This window comes from Coffea arabica, chromosome 4c (assembly GCF_036785885.1).
Source record: "Coffea arabica cultivar ET-39 chromosome 4c, Coffea Arabica ET-39 HiFi, whole genome shotgun sequence".
In the NCBI taxonomy this organism is placed as follows: Eukaryota; Viridiplantae; Streptophyta; class Magnoliopsida; order Gentianales; family Rubiaceae; genus Coffea; species Coffea arabica.
In genome coordinates this window covers 26265312-26280983 of record NC_092316.1, presented here as the reverse complement: position 1 = coordinate 26280983, position 15672 = coordinate 26265312, and the positions used below count along the sequence as shown (strand labels likewise).

General features: G+C 37.6%; 1 non-coding gene across 1 annotated transcript; it reads left to right on the top strand.

Moving 5' to 3' along the window:
* Positions 1-4778: 4778 nt before the first annotated feature.
* On the top strand, positions 4779-4885 carry LOC113740486 (small nucleolar RNA R71). The gene has a single exon (XR_003460482.1). It is a non-coding gene; the product is annotated as a small nucleolar RNA R71 (small nucleolar RNA).
* The last annotated feature ends 10787 nt before the right edge of the window (positions 4886-15672 follow it).

Sequence of the window (15672 nt, the reverse complement as noted above, 5' to 3'; positions counted from 1 at the left end):
CCTAACAAGCTAGTTGATGCATCCAAGTCCACTTCTAAGACCCCTCATGAGACTCCTAAGACTAGGAGTAGAGAAATAAAGTGCTTCAAGTGCCAAGGGTTTGGACACATTCAGTCCTAATGTCCAAACCAAAGGGTCATGTTAGTCACTCACAAAGGGGAAATTGTGTCCGATGACGACGATTGTGAGGATATGCTTGGATTGATCAAAGGTGATTGCTTGGAGGATGACTCGACTGAGGAAGAATGCTCTCTTACGCAAGGGAAAATCGGTTGTTTGGTGGCACGACACGTGCTCACTGCTCGAGTCAAGGAGGACGAGCAATTGCAAAGGGAGAACTTATTTTACACTCGATGTAAAGTAAGTGATAAGGTGTATAGTCTCATCATTGATGGTGGAAGTTGCACCAATGTGGCAAACTTACTCATGGTTGAAAGTTTGGGCCTTCCTACAACTAAACATCCACACCCATACCGTCTTCAATGGCTAAGTGAAGTAGGAGAGGTGTGTGTCTACAAACAGGTACGTGTTCCCTTTTCAATTGGCAACTACATTGATGAAATTGTGTGTGATGTTGTCCCCATGCATGTGACACATGTAATTTTAGGAAGACCTTGGCAATTTGATAAACACGTCACATTTGATGGTAGGGCAAACAAGTACACTCTTTTGCATAATAGTAAACGTATGGTCCTAACACCATTTACACCTACGCAAGTCTATGAGGACCAACTAAAATTGTAAAGGGAATGTGACTTAGACCGTCAAAAGAGGAAGCAAAGGATGGTCAACCCTGGCACTTGCTCCACTTTCACAAGTGAGCAATCGACCAAGGGTCAAGTGAGCACATCTAGTGTACCACATGACCATGCATTAACTAAAACAAACACTAGAAAGCAAAACATGATAATTAAGGTTAAGGATGTTCGAAAACTTGTGAATGATGACCAACCTGTATTACTCATGATTTGTAAACACATGCTGCTAAATGTTGATAAACTCGATAAGGCATTGCCTTCGAGTGTAGTTGCTCTTTTGCAGGAATTCGAGGACGTGTTCTCTGATGAGATCCCTGATGGCTTACCACCCATTCGAGGGATTGAGCACCAGATAGACCTGATTCTTGGAGCACCACTACCCAACAAACTCGCTTACTGCATGGGCCCTGAGGAAATAAAGGAGTTTCAAAGGTAAGTCGATGGCCTATTAGGTAAGGGTTGGGTAAAGGAAAGTCTGAATCCTTGTGTTGTGCCCGTGATACTTGTCTCTAAAAAGGATGGTACTTGGCGCATGTGCACTGACTACCGAGCCGTTAATGCTATTATTGTTAAATATCGTCATCCCATTCTTAGGCTAGATGATATGCTTGATGAATTTGATGGTGCTGTTATTTTCACTAAAATTGATTTAAGGAGTGGCTATCATCAGATTAGGATGAAAGAAGGCGATGAGTGGAAAATGGCCTTTAAAACAAAATATGGTCTTTATGAGTGGCTAGTCATGTCTTTTGGGTTGACTAACGCCCCTAGTACATTCATGAGATTAATGAACCATGTTTTGAGACACTTCATTTGCAGGTTTGTGATTGTCTACTTTGATGACATTTTGATTTACAGTCACAACATGTAAGAACACATGGAGCATTTGAGATTAGTTCTTAATACACTTCAAGAGGCGCGTCTATACACTAACCTTAAGAAGTGCACCTTTTGTACTAACGATCTTGTGTTTTTAGGATATGTTGTGAGTTCACAGGGCATCAAGGTAGATGAATCTAAGATCATGGCCATCAAGCAATGGCCGACACCAAAATTCGTCCCTGAGGTGCGTAACTTCCATGGATTGGCGAGTTTCTACCGGCGATTTGTTAAAGACTTCACCACCTTTGCTGCTCCATTGACCGCCGTGACAAAGAAGAATTATAAATTCCATTAGGAAGAAACCCAAGAACAAGCATTCCTTACTCTCAAGGACAAACTCACACATGCACCTGTTTTGACATTACCAAATTTTAACAAGACCTTTGAAATTGAATATGATGTTTCTGGTGTAGGTATTGACGCTGTTCCCATGCAAGACAAGAGGCCTTGTGCATTCTTTAGCGAGAAATTGGGAGGTGCTGTCTTGAACTATCCCACGTATGACAAGAAGTTTTATGCATTTGCGAGAGCATTGGTGACATGGCAACACTACCTCCGCCCAAGAGAGTTCGTGATATACACTGATCACGAGTCATTGAAGTTTCTCAAGGGGCAACCAAAGTTGAGCAAGAGACATGCCAAATGGGTAAGTTTCATTGATACCTTCTCTTATATCATTAAGTACAAGACTGGCAAAACGAATGTAGTAGCTGATGCCTTATCATGTAGACATTCCTTGCTTGTTTTTCTTGATGCTAAGTTGTTAGGGTTTGAGATGATTAAAGAACTGTATGCACATGATCTTGATTTTGGTGATATATATGCTTCCTGTGCTAAGAGTCCACATGGAAAGTACTTTTTGCATGATGGTTTCCTGTTCTATATGGATAAATTGTGTGTGCCTAATTCTTCTATTCGTAATCTTTTGGTTCGAGAGGCACATAGTGATGGTCTCATGGGACATTTTGGCATTGTTAAGACTTTAGCAATATTGCAAGAGCATTTTTGTTGGCCTCATATGTGTAGGGATGTTGAACGCATGGTTGGTAGATGTGCCACTTGCCACAAAGCCAAGTCTAAAACAAATCCATATGGCTTGTATACCCCATTGTCCATTCCACATTATCCTTGGGTAGACTTGTCTATGGACCTTGTCTTGGGCCTACTTAGATCATCAAGAGGTAATGATTCTATCTATGTAGTAGTCGATAGATTCTCTAAGATGGTTCATTTCATCCCTTGTCACAAAACTGATGATATATCTCACATTACTAACTTGTTCTTTAAAGAAATTGTTCGTTTGCATGGTATACCCCAAACCATTGTTAGTGATAGAGATGTGAAGTTTTTGAGTTATTTTTGGAAGACTTTGTGGTCCAAGCTTGGCACGCGATTGTTGTTTTCGACCACACGTCATTCACAAAACGATGGACAAATTGAGGTTGCCAATCGCACACTTGGTACATTACTCAGGGTCTTGATTAAAAAGAATCTTAAATCTTGAGAAAAGTGCTTGTCATATGTTGAATTTGCTTACAATAGAACTGTTCATAGTGCAACACACTACTCACCATTTGAGATTATTTATGGCTTTAACCCCCTGACCCCTCTTGACCTGGCACCATTACCTTCCTCTGAGCATACAAGCTTAAATGGGAAAAAGAAAGCTATTTTTGTGCGTAGGTTACATGAAACTGTTCGAGCAAACATCGAGAGGCGTACTGAACAATACACCTAGCAAGCTAACAAGCATCGTCGTAAGATGACTTTCGAGCTTAGAGATTGGCTTTGGCTGCACTTAAGGAAGGAGCGATTTCCTAAGCAACGACAAAGCAAGCTGTCCCCAAGGGGTGATAGACCCTTTCGAGTGCTCCAACAAGTCAATGACAACACCTACAAATTGGAGCTACCTGGGAAGTATAATGTTAGCGCGACCTTCAATGTCGCGGATTTGAGCCCGTTCCTTGAGGGAGATGATCCAGATTTAAGGACAAATTATTCTTAAGTGGAGGGGACTGATGTGTGCACGGACCTTATCCCACGCAATGATCCAAATGATCCAGTTCAAGTGCCGTTGGGCCTAGTCACACGTGCACGGGCTAAGCAATTCAAGGAGTCATTTCAAACCCTTGTGCGAAATGTTCAAGACCAACAAGGAGTCCATCGGACAATTGAAGGCTTGGAAAGTGATAATCAAGTTGTCTACACATTGCTCCAAGCCCATCAAGAGCCAAGTGGAGTCCACGGGCCCCCTGAGTAGAATCGGCCAACTGTTGGGCCTTCAAAGTCTTGAGTTGTCAAGTCATTGTTTAGATTAGCTACTAGTTGAGTCATGGATTCGGCCCACCTAGTCCAAGGGATGGCCGAATCTCCCTTTCCCTTTTCCCCCTAGCATTAGGGTTTCTTAGTCGCGAGTCTATATATAAAGGGTTACTTTGTACGAGTTGAGGGTTAGACGTTTCATCAATAAAATTCATTGTTTCGATTCTCTCTAGTGTGAGAAACTCGATCCTCTACTTGCTTTTGGCAAGGGTTCTTGAGCAATCTCGTGATTATTTTTTATTGTTCTACCCACCTATCCACTAGAGTATTCACCTCGATTGGAGTCGTCATTCTACCACCTTCAATCAAGTCGTGTCGTTCGTCTTGATTTTGGGTTTCGCAAACCAAACATTGGACAATCTCGCTAGATCCTTGGATAAACGTGCTACGTGTCTCAAAACACGTTGATCGAGGAGCGTATCATTAACATTATAGACATGCTCCATGTGAAAACAATTAGTACTATCATGATTACCATCGTATGTTGAACAATAAGCAACACTTACATGAGAAGTTGACCCATTTTTTCCTTATTTATTTAGCAACCTCTCAATGTTATCCATTCGAGAATCAAATATTTTTTCTAATTTAGCACTTAAAAAGTTGAGAGTGTCATTCTCATACATACCGGTCGCTCTTCTTGAGTTATCTTTTTCATTTGCCTATTAATAGTTGTTAGAAGTCATTTTCTCTATCAAAACTTGAGCATTCTCGGTTGAGTTTTCCATTAAAACTCCACTAGCGGCGGCATCTATGTTGATCTGGGTTGGGTATTTGAGTCCATTATAGAAAGTTTGAACAACTAACCGATCGGGGAGGCTATGATGGGGACATCTTCTTTGAAGATCCTTGAATCTCTCCCAAGTTTCATATAACAACTCGCCTTTATATTGAGTAAAACTTGTAATATCCATGCGAAGTTTAGCCATTTTTTCAAGCGAAAAATATTTATTCAAGAATGCTTTTATCACTTTACCCCAAAAAGTGAAAGTATTAGGTGAATAAGAATTAAGCCATACCTTCGCTTTATCACAAAGTGAAAAAGGAAACAACCTTAGTTTAATTGCACCATCACTTACTCCATTTATTTTAATTGTATCACAAAAATCCATGAAGTTAGTTAAATGAGTGTTGGGATCCTCCATTGCATTTCCTCCAAATTGACTTTGTTGAACCATTTGTATGAGTGAGTGCTTGATTTCAAAGTTGTTTGCATTAATTGCTGGCTTTGCGATGCTAGTTTGTGCTCCGATTCATTTGGCAATGCATAATCCCTCAAAGGTCTTAGCCTTTGCTCCTCCATTTTGAAGAAAGTTTCACCCATATTTTCCACCTCAATTTCTTCTTGTTGGGCACGTCTTCTCCCATTTCTCGCCATGTTTAATTTTTGAAGGCAAATTGTGCCTTTCGTGAAGAATTTCGTACCTACAAATAACAACTAAAACATAGAAACTATAAAATTAGCAAAATAAAGAGAAAGTAACGAAGTCCAGATTAATAAAAATTTAACTCTAGTGTTACACCTAAGTGCCCGACAACGGTACCAAAAATTGATAAGGTCTTTCTGCACTCTACAAATTTTAAAACCTTATTATCCCATTTTTCCAACTGCATAGTTCATTTCTTGAGTATAGGGATAATAGGTGTCAATGCCCCAGGGACAGAATATGGCAATCACTTGAGTTTAATTGCTTACTTTATTATCTAGACAATCCAAGTTTTAAGAAAGTAAAAACTAAGAAAGTGAACTAGGTGGTAAACTTGGCCATAGCAAATGTTAGCTTAGGTGGCACAATCGACCATAGAAAATGTTAGTTTAGGTGGTACAACCGGCCATATGACATAAGTAATAAATATAAAACTGACCATTGGTGGTAGAACCAATCATATAGGCAGTATGTTGCAAGAAAGTAAATAAAAGTAAAGACAATTTAGATCAGAATTGTTTAAAGATTTACAGAGAGAATCCTAGGGATTAGAATCCCTTGTTATATCAAGATTAGAAATTAGTTAAGGTGATTATATTTATTCTTCCATGAATTGTCAAGGAATAACTTCCAAATGGATGTTCTTGCTTTCACCAATAGACATTCTAGAGAGAAACCGCCTTGACTAATTCCTTTAGAAATTACTTTCATCAATTTCTTTAACTCCTTGAATCATCCTTCACCTAGTTCGTAGAGAAAAATGTAAGAAACAAGTTAAATAAACTCAATGAAGTTATTATATGAATTCAATCAACCATTATTCACTACTTTGGTGAGAATAAAGCTAACATTTAATAATTTAGATATATTTGAAGGCAACTTTCATTGCTCAACAATTATCAAATCATTCATAGTTGATGGCCAAACAACTATAAAGCATAAGTACAAGTTTTCAAACTAACAAATCATGGAAAAGCATTATGAACTCCTAACTACTTCAAATCAAAACTATAACAAGTTCATCTTTACCTTAGGATAGGAAAAAGTTTAGTTAGACATCATATTAAGAACATATAAGCATGAATCAAACTTGTAACAAAACATGACAAATAAGAATAAGAGGCAGTTTAGGAAGAAAAATTCTTATTCAATGTCTTGAAGTTTGAATCTTTGAATTCTTTCACAAGTTGATCTCTCAAATAAGCTTGATACAAGAGTGTTTCACCTTTCTCTCAAAGTTCTCAAACTAAGAAAGAAGCTCTCAATATAAAACTAAAGCTAAACTACTTCTACCTCTACTACTAAGAAAGAAGCTCTCAATATAAAACTAAAGCTAAACTACTTCTACCTCTACTTCTACTCTACTCTACTTCAAACTACAAGATGCTAAAAGATTGCAAAAGATTACTGAAATGAATGAGATACAAAGGGTATTTATAGATGTTTTTTGATGAGAAAATGTGCTCATAATGTGGTTATAAAATTATTCTTTACTTTTCCAACTCAAGATTAGCTGGTTCTAATCAGATTCTATCATAAAAATTGGTCCACAAAGCAGTGTGAAATGAGTGTAAGTTACAAAATCAAGTTGTAGCTATTTCTCAAGGATCTGTGAGCCTAGATCCATGAGGTTTTGCTTTGTACTCAGTTTTGCACTTTCTACTCCAATCTGAACTTTGCTTTATTTTTGTACCAAATTCAATTGGATTTTTCTTAATGATATAAGCCGAATTAGATCTTACACAAGACATTAAAGTTATATCTCTTTGAGTTTTCTTTCCAATTAATCAAGAATAATCTCATTTGAATCTCTGTATACTGAGAAATGACAAAACTACCCCTAATTGGTTGATGCTTTGTTTCAGATTTTGACAAAAATTTTTCTGACTATATTTCAATGATTGAGCAAATAAAAGAATAGGATTTCAATGTCTTATAGGAATTGTAGAGCTATGTTCTAGTTTAAAAATGGCTTAAAAATCATCTCAATTCGATACTTGTAGCTAAAGATACAACCAAAATATCAAGGTGTGTCAAAGCTATCAATCTCTTCTTGTCTTGAATCAATTTAAAGGATACCAAAACCTACAAAACAACACAAATTTGCATATTAACCCACACTTTTACATGTTTTGGTTAACTAACATTACTTGCATGAAAAGTAACTTATAAAACAATTTAATTCTTTCATTTTAATTTAAAACACACCAAAAACTTACCTAAAACCTAACTGGGAATAGGTAAAATAAATGCTAACCACTAGCGTATTTGTGGAGCATGTTAGTGATGAAAGCACTGGCTGAAACCTATGCTATGGCTAAGTAGTCACCGAGTTCTAGCCTGGATAATTGCTTTGTGTAGTTTGCGTCCTGAGGCAGCACAGAATTGAGGAGAAGGTCTCTAGTTGTTTGCGAGTTCATGCATCAATTGCTGATGTAGAGGGCCTAAGGTGGGCAAAAATATTCCCCCATATGTCTGACCTCAATATTGGAGGGCTTCAGCGGTGGAACAGGGTACCTATTCCATAAAGAGGCCCCATTGTGACTGAGAGGAAGGATTGCAAGGATTACCCTCTTTCGTAACATGAAGAAGGTTTCGTAACCCTCAGGTTGAGATGCATTTTGGAATGTATATGGGGCGGGCTGAGGTTCCCTTGAAAGTAATCACCATGGGAGTAGACTGGGTAAGGGCTGAGTTGCTCTTATACTGTTTCTTCTTATCTCCAACTTGGGCAATGGCCTTGCATTTTTTGCCTCTTCACCACAGAGCCTTAGTCATTGCTAGAATACTAAAATCACTTTAGTAAAAAAAAGGAATTTACAAGTTTTGCCGAGCCTAAATGAGTGATAAGGTTTTTGCTCGGGTATATTAGGGCTAGACTGATGCCTCTATTTACTAAAACTACTCGGGGAAGAACCAACTATTTATCATAAGGCTCGACCCCTTGAGCTTTTGAAAGTTTGCCTCCTCAACCTCTCCTGAAGGATAAGCAGGTACATTAGTGAGCCTCCACTAGAATCCCCTTGGAAAGTCTTCAGCAAAGACGAACAAAAAATTGTTTTCCCAACTCTTGATGGACGTAGGCGCATCATTTACTAGTATTTTTATCCTATTGAATCGGGTGCCAAAATAGAACAAGCCCTTCTTGTTCCCACTATTCTTCATAGTGTAGAATCTCTAGAAGGGATCTATAGTGGGAACAATTCCTGGCTCTTAACACAACATCTCAAACCTCACTAAAGCCTGAATAGCATTTGGGGTTAATTGTATGATTTGAGTCCTCTAGTATCGTAAATTGTCTCGAAACAATCAAGATACCGACATTCTTAGGCCCATTAGCAATTGGTCGGCATATACGTCTACCAACCTATCTGGAAGGATTGTGGACACTTCATCTAGTTCATCCCAAATCAGACTTTTCTTGAAATTTTCATAACTTCTCCAAGGTCACTATAATGTCATTGTCCCTTGAAATCATGGTTAGCCAAAATTGTGACCAAGGTGAATACTCCATTGATATTTGACATGATTTATATGACAGCTAGCCATCCTATGACTCAAGCCTACTTCTAATACCATTGCTCTACTCTACTCCATGAGATCAAACTATAATACTAGATCTCATGATTTCATCCCTAAGTTGCACTGATATAAATACTGGCCATTTGCTAACTTGTGATATATGTAACATTACTTATCTAAACTTACCTTTCCCAATAGGTACTTGACTTAGGTACCGGAGTGAACCCGAAGGAGAAAGCCCTGATCTCCTTTCTTTGTGATTGCTAGTGAATTGTTCTCATCATTGACCTTATCCAGCTTGTGAAACTTTGTCTCTACATTGGCTTGATTGTTTCTTGGGGATGAACATTTTCATGGGTTAATTGTTTCTTCTTTTAAGTTTGCAATTTTTACCATGGCAAAGTCAAGTAGGGCCATGAAGGTGACCAAAATTCCAGTTACACCCCCACTCCATCCGTTCTCGAACCAAAGCAATGCGAGCTCATCCAAAAGAATGCACCAACTAAAAGTACTTGTACCCAAATTTAGGGGCGAGCTTGATGACCTTCCTCTTGAGTAGAATTCCATTATGGCCCAGAACCACACCACCTGCCTTGCCCACATTAGATTTCAGCTTCCCTTTTACCCCTCCTCAATTTTTGGTTCTATAATCAGGGAAGTCCTCTTGTTCTATTTTGCTCATTATTTTCATCCATTGAGGACAATGTCTGATTTAGGTGTGGGGAATGGGATATTTCTATGGAATTTTTGTGCAAATTTTTTAATTTTTACAATTTCTTAGTTTTTTCTTTGTTTTTGGTGAAAATGTAGTCAAAATGCAAATATAATTGGTATAATTCTGTTGGCATGAGTATTTTTTTCTTAGCAATTAGTTCAATTGATAGATGTGCCAAAATTAATACATGTTTAACCATTGAGGGAATTTTTGAACCTGTAGAGCATTTCATTAATCATTTATGCTCATGGTTTTTTTAGTAGTTATTAACATGAACATAATATTCTAGAAGTGGCTCTGTTATGCATGTCAATACCACATTTTATTGGATTCAATGCATTAAAATGACAAGGGCACTTTAGGATTAACCTCTTTTGATTTTCTTAAAAAGCCTAGCATTATTCTAATTACCTTTGTTGTGAGGACCCGTAAAATTTTCCTAGTTTATATTCTTTTATTTTATTTTTCCGCACGCATTTTCCTTACTTTACTTTACTATATTAATTTTCCAAAGATTTTTATCAGCGAATATAGTTTTAAATCATTTTTCCCAGTATGGGTTAGGTCATGAAGAGTTTGAAGTGTATTATGGACGTGGAACCCGCTAGGTTAGTGTGATAAAATTTTGACGATTAGTTGGAATTTTTGTAAAGGAATATTATTTTACAAGGTCCTAAGAGACAATTAGAGGTTAGCTAGATAGATTAACCATTAGGAGAAAGAAGATAAGCTTAAACCCTAAAAGGTGCCACGTGTCGTGACTTGATTGGAAGTTGGATTTTGACCTAATTCTTACCTTTACTAATATCTAATTTTTGACCAAAATCATCTTCATTCTTCATGAAGCTTGGCCGAAATTTTGAGGGAAGAAAGAGGAGAAAAACTTCATCTTGCACCATCCTTTCTTGCTCCAATATTGGATTTCAACCATAAATCTTACAAACCACACCATATAAGTTGCTCTTTAGGGAAGATTAAAACTTGTGGTGGAGTGATTTTGGGAGGAAGAAGCCTAAGCTATCATTTTTCTTGTTTTTAGAAGGTAACTTTCCAAGAAAACCTCTCTTTACTTCTAATAATTGTATCATAATGGTTTAAGGTTGCTAAATATGTAGTTTATAGGAAAAATGATGGCTTGAGGTGATGTTATGGAAAATTTCAGTTTTATTAGAGGATTTTCTGCCCTATTATGAAGCTTTATGAAGCTTAATGTTTGACCATGGATTGATAGCTTTGTGATGTGTATTATTGAGCTTTCATATGCTAGTTCTAGTTGCCTAAAGGAATTTCCAACTTGTGTTTAAAATTTCAGATTTAGGGTTTCTAATTTGGTCTTGTTTGTGGTTGGTTTTGGAGCTCTCACTTGGTGAGATATGAAGGGTAGTTAATGGTTTATGATTTGTATGTGAAGTTTTGGCTGAAATGAGATGAGATTGGGTGTTATTGTTAGGTTGGAAAAGTAAAGAGAAACAAAGGGAGTGCTGCTGAAATTTTCGCAGGACCCTTGAGCAGTCTTGGGGAATCTGCTATATCTTGATGTAGAAAAATCAGAATTGAGTTCCGTTTGTTGCATTTTAAAATAGATTCATAGGATATAAACCATGTAAATTTCAGATCCTGATTATATCTGTACGATTTACGGTGATTTTTCAAAGTTGATTGAAATTGCGTACCTGTTCTGTCTTTTACTGGACGAAGCAGCAACTTGAGGCTTGAATTTAACTGATTTGTGATCTGAATTTTAAAAATGTGTCTTCTAAGAAATTTTACTCTTTTGAGTCTATTTTCTAACGGTATAAAGTTTACCAATTTTGGATTTAAAAATCTTGAGATATGATTTTTCAAATGTTGGTATGTAAAACTAGAAAATCCTGTTTTCTTAGAATTATTCTTACTCTTATTTTGCACCTTGAGTTTGGAGTTAATAAATCATTGAGGGTATGTTTTGGGTAGAAGCGAAGGGTTTTTGGATCATTCATATCTGTAATACCAACTACTATCTTTTCACTCCAAAACTATACCTTTGTGTGCATTGGTAATTTACTTGGTTAGACATATGACTCGTAATCGAGTCTCAATTGTTCTACCTTATTGGTTTAGGACGTGCCAGTGATCCAAGTACTTCGGGAAGAAATGTTTGAAGTTATTTGTTTAAACTGGTGAGTGTACCACTCCCTTAAGTTGTTGCTTATCTGTGACTTCTGTATAATTTATATGAAATGAGAGTGTACTTCATCACACTCATTTCTCTCATCTGTTCTTTTTGGTTCCTGTATATTATATAAATCTATATTTGTTCTCTGTATTTGTTATCTGTATCTGTTCTCTGTATGTGTTGATGTCGTTTGGAGGGTTGAATCCAACAACCATTCTATGACCTATGAGCTTAATGCCGGTGGCTAGTTACTCGAGTCGAGCTGGCAAGCGCCTGGTCGATTAGATAACGAACCACGGTAATCCACTTTTAGGAAAGCTTGGGTATTGGAGACTCTGAATTTCTGGTATATTTGAGTATTACCATTTATGTTTCTGTTGAGGTGTTTGGGCCCGGTGAGGGGTAAGTTTGGTGGACGAAGTTGGCGTTAAAGTGGTGCTCTACTGGACTGGTTCCTTTATTTGAAAGTTGACAGAGTGTCAACTACTTTGATCAAGCTTTGGTGAAGTAAGGAGAAATTGGCTCTTGAGAGCCACCTGTATCTTTTCTATTCGAAGTCTTTGTTTATTTCCCTTATCTGGTGTGTATATTTTACTATGTGTATTTTGGGTACCTCACTGAGCTTCTAACTCACCCTGTTCCCATTACTTTGTTTTCCTTACAAGAATACTATCTTGGAAATCATGATTTTTGGAAGGAAGAGTTGAGCTAGTAGATGTGTATCATTTTGTTAAGTTCCTTTGTAATTATAAACTTTAAATGTATTTTGTATAAGTATGAACTTTTGTCATACTTTTGACTTGTACTTCATGGAATCGTGAAAACATCAATGTATATATGTTGGTAAGTGTATACTATATATATATCTCTTGAGCAATGCATGTCTTGCATGTCTTTATGGTTATTTAAACCTTATTTGAACCTGTGGGCAAGATCGGGCAAGTGCGGAATTTAAACGAAGAAAGAAAATTTCTGGCGGGAATTTCTGTGTGAGAATCCGGCCGCAAATCTGGCCAATTCTTGGCTGGATAGCTAGCCGGATTGGCAGGGGAATTGGATCACTTTGGTGTTTAGCTACTGTCTCCAATCCGGCTAGGAATCCGGCTGGAAATTCGGCCAGATCTCAGCCAGATTGTGACGTGCCAGCGGTACTTTTGTTTTGTATTTTTGATTTTTTGTTGGAACATTGTAGCAAAGTTCTATTGCATCTTTTAGTTTAGTTATTTTAGTTTCCAAAAGTTCTTTTCTCGAAGTCCCTTTTGAATGTTTGGTAGGGTTTACTTTCGTTTCGAATCCGTAGTCCCGACGAGAGTTGGGCAGGTAGTCCGCCGAACCCTTTGGTTCGTCTTAGGGGAAGGTGGAGCTATCACAGTTGGTATCAGAGCCTACTTTGCGTGGTCTCTGCGCGAAGTGAGATTGGGCCGATGGTTGATATGGTTTTGCTTAGGTGATAATGTGTAAAGGATTAAAGTGCACTTCTTGGGTGTATTTTGAATCGTGCTTGCTATAAGTATAAATCCCTCATCATGACACATGGGGACAATAGATATATATGTTAGGTAGGAATTCTTAATATGAGTGATTTACTTTTGGGACCGGCTGGCTCGAGATATGAATTGTCTTATTGTGGATTCTTGTACTTGAGTATCAAATAGTGAGAACGCTAGAATAGAGGCATGTATCTTGATTGCACTTGAGGTGAGTTTTGATGGCTAAGGTTAAGGCGTGGAAGATTTTAACATTTGACCTAGTAAATAGACTGATAGAGGAGATTGGATCTAGGAAGTGTTATCATGGATGAATCTAGTAATAGTCTGGTTAGGGTTACTATAGAGGATGATTAGGTTGTAGTATACATCAAGAAATGAGCACCGAGGACTTGAAAGGTGTTTATTTGATTCTGAGGTGGCTTAACTGCACTTATAAGTAATGAGGAGGGGCTCAAGGCTGCTCAAACTTCTAGTGCTCAGGTCATGCAAATACCCAGTGGTCCAATTACAAGAGCGCGTGCTAGGAGAATTCAAGAATCACTTCAAGCTCTTGTTTGCACGATTCAAGAACGAGTTGGTGATGACTTGAGGACCATTGAAGGATTACATAATGGAGAAACTACTCTATACACTTTCCTTCAAATGGAAGAACCAAGTGAAGACTAGTTCACGGAGTACTAGCTTGCTAATTCGGGTTTTAGTTTCCATTATTAATTGTTTGTTAGCATTAATAATTTTTGTCAATTTTCACTTCACTTTGACCGAATTCAAAGTCTTAATTTTAGTCAATTAGTTGTTAGACATTTTCACCCTTAATGAAGGGCAAGGTCGTCCATTGGGCATTCTAGGGTTTGAGTCCTGTAAAGTTATATATAGCCTAGGTTTTCATTCATTAAAGGACAGTTTTCAGATTTTATAAAATATACGTGAGTTTATTCACTCTCTCTTGTCTCAAGAGAATTTTCTTTGAATACTTGAGAATTAATCTCAAATTGTTCATCGAACTTATCAATCAAGTAGTCTCCTTGATTGTGGCGTTCTTCTATCTATACTTTTGGTTCACTAAATTTGCTAGTCATGGGTTAAGGAATCTCCTTAGTTCGTGGCTTGTGATTCTAGAAGGGTCAAAGTTCCGCCAATCATCCCAACTTGGTCTTCGTCTAGATCCGTCTCACATCAGTTGGTATCCAGAGCTAGTCGACGACATCAAGTATATCCCGTTGAGGTTTTTTGTTTTTCTCCTTTTCTTTCCTTCATAAGTTTTCTAGTATTTGTCTTCAAATCTGGTCGTGTCTTTCTTTGTGTCAAGTCCGATTATTATTACAAAAAAAAAAAAAAATTCTGTCCGCCTTTGTTTGTTCTTGTTGCGTCACTCTTTGTTGTTTTCTTTTGCTTCGTGACCACTTCGTGCATTATTTGTTGTGTGATTCTGTCTTGAAGCCTGCCTTCAAGTGTAACCGAGTTGTGTGCCTTGCATATTCTGTTTGAATAGGAAAAAAAAAAAATTTGCGACGGCTAGGGTTTCACTTGCAACTAGGGTTTCCTTGGGCGCAAGTTTCTTGCCAAATCTGTCCAAACTTTAGTTTATTCCACCAAGTTGTTTTCATTAATTTCCTAAACTGATTTTTGTGGTTAAACTTGTTTGGGGTTGGAATCTTGAAGAGGGACTACAATAATCTAGGGATTCTTGAGTTTCTTGAAACTAATCTTGAAGTCTCAAAGTTTTGATACATGTTTTGATAGTTATTGGAGGATTGAAGGAGAACATTGGAGTGACATTAAATTCTGGAATTTTTACCCAAAAAAACAGCCAAGTAATTGTGTGTTCGTAGAGTCAAAAAAAGAAAAAAAAAGGAAACACACGATCGGCTAGGACAAGGCCGAACAAGAAAGAAAAGAAGGAACTTGATTCTTTATTGCCAAAACCTGATTTGCTACACTTTGTTCCTTGAATTTGATCCGCAAAAAAAAAAAAATAAAAAAATAGAAATTTAAGGCAAAGGAAGGGTTTAAAAATTCTGACCAACTTCTTCTTGAAAATCTTGAGCACCTTGAGTCTTGATCACTTGTATCACCCGTTGAGATTTTTGAGGATCTTGACCATCTTGATTCTTGAAGATTTACACCTCCCTACGTATAAAAAGTTTCTTGTACGTCCTTGCATCCATACGGGGCTTCCTTGGCTTAGGAGTAAACCTCTTGGGAGTTTCTTGAGCAGGCAGCTTGGAGTATTCTTGGGTGACGTCGCTTGTATCATCTGGTGAAGCCATTGATTAGAACCAAGCGTCGAAACTGTCCTTGTGTGGAGCAAAGAGGAGAGGGCCGAATTGTTTGTTCTTGAGGGAGAGTAAGGGACGAAAATTTTGGGGGCAAGGGTCGGCTTTAAGAAGAGGAAATTCTG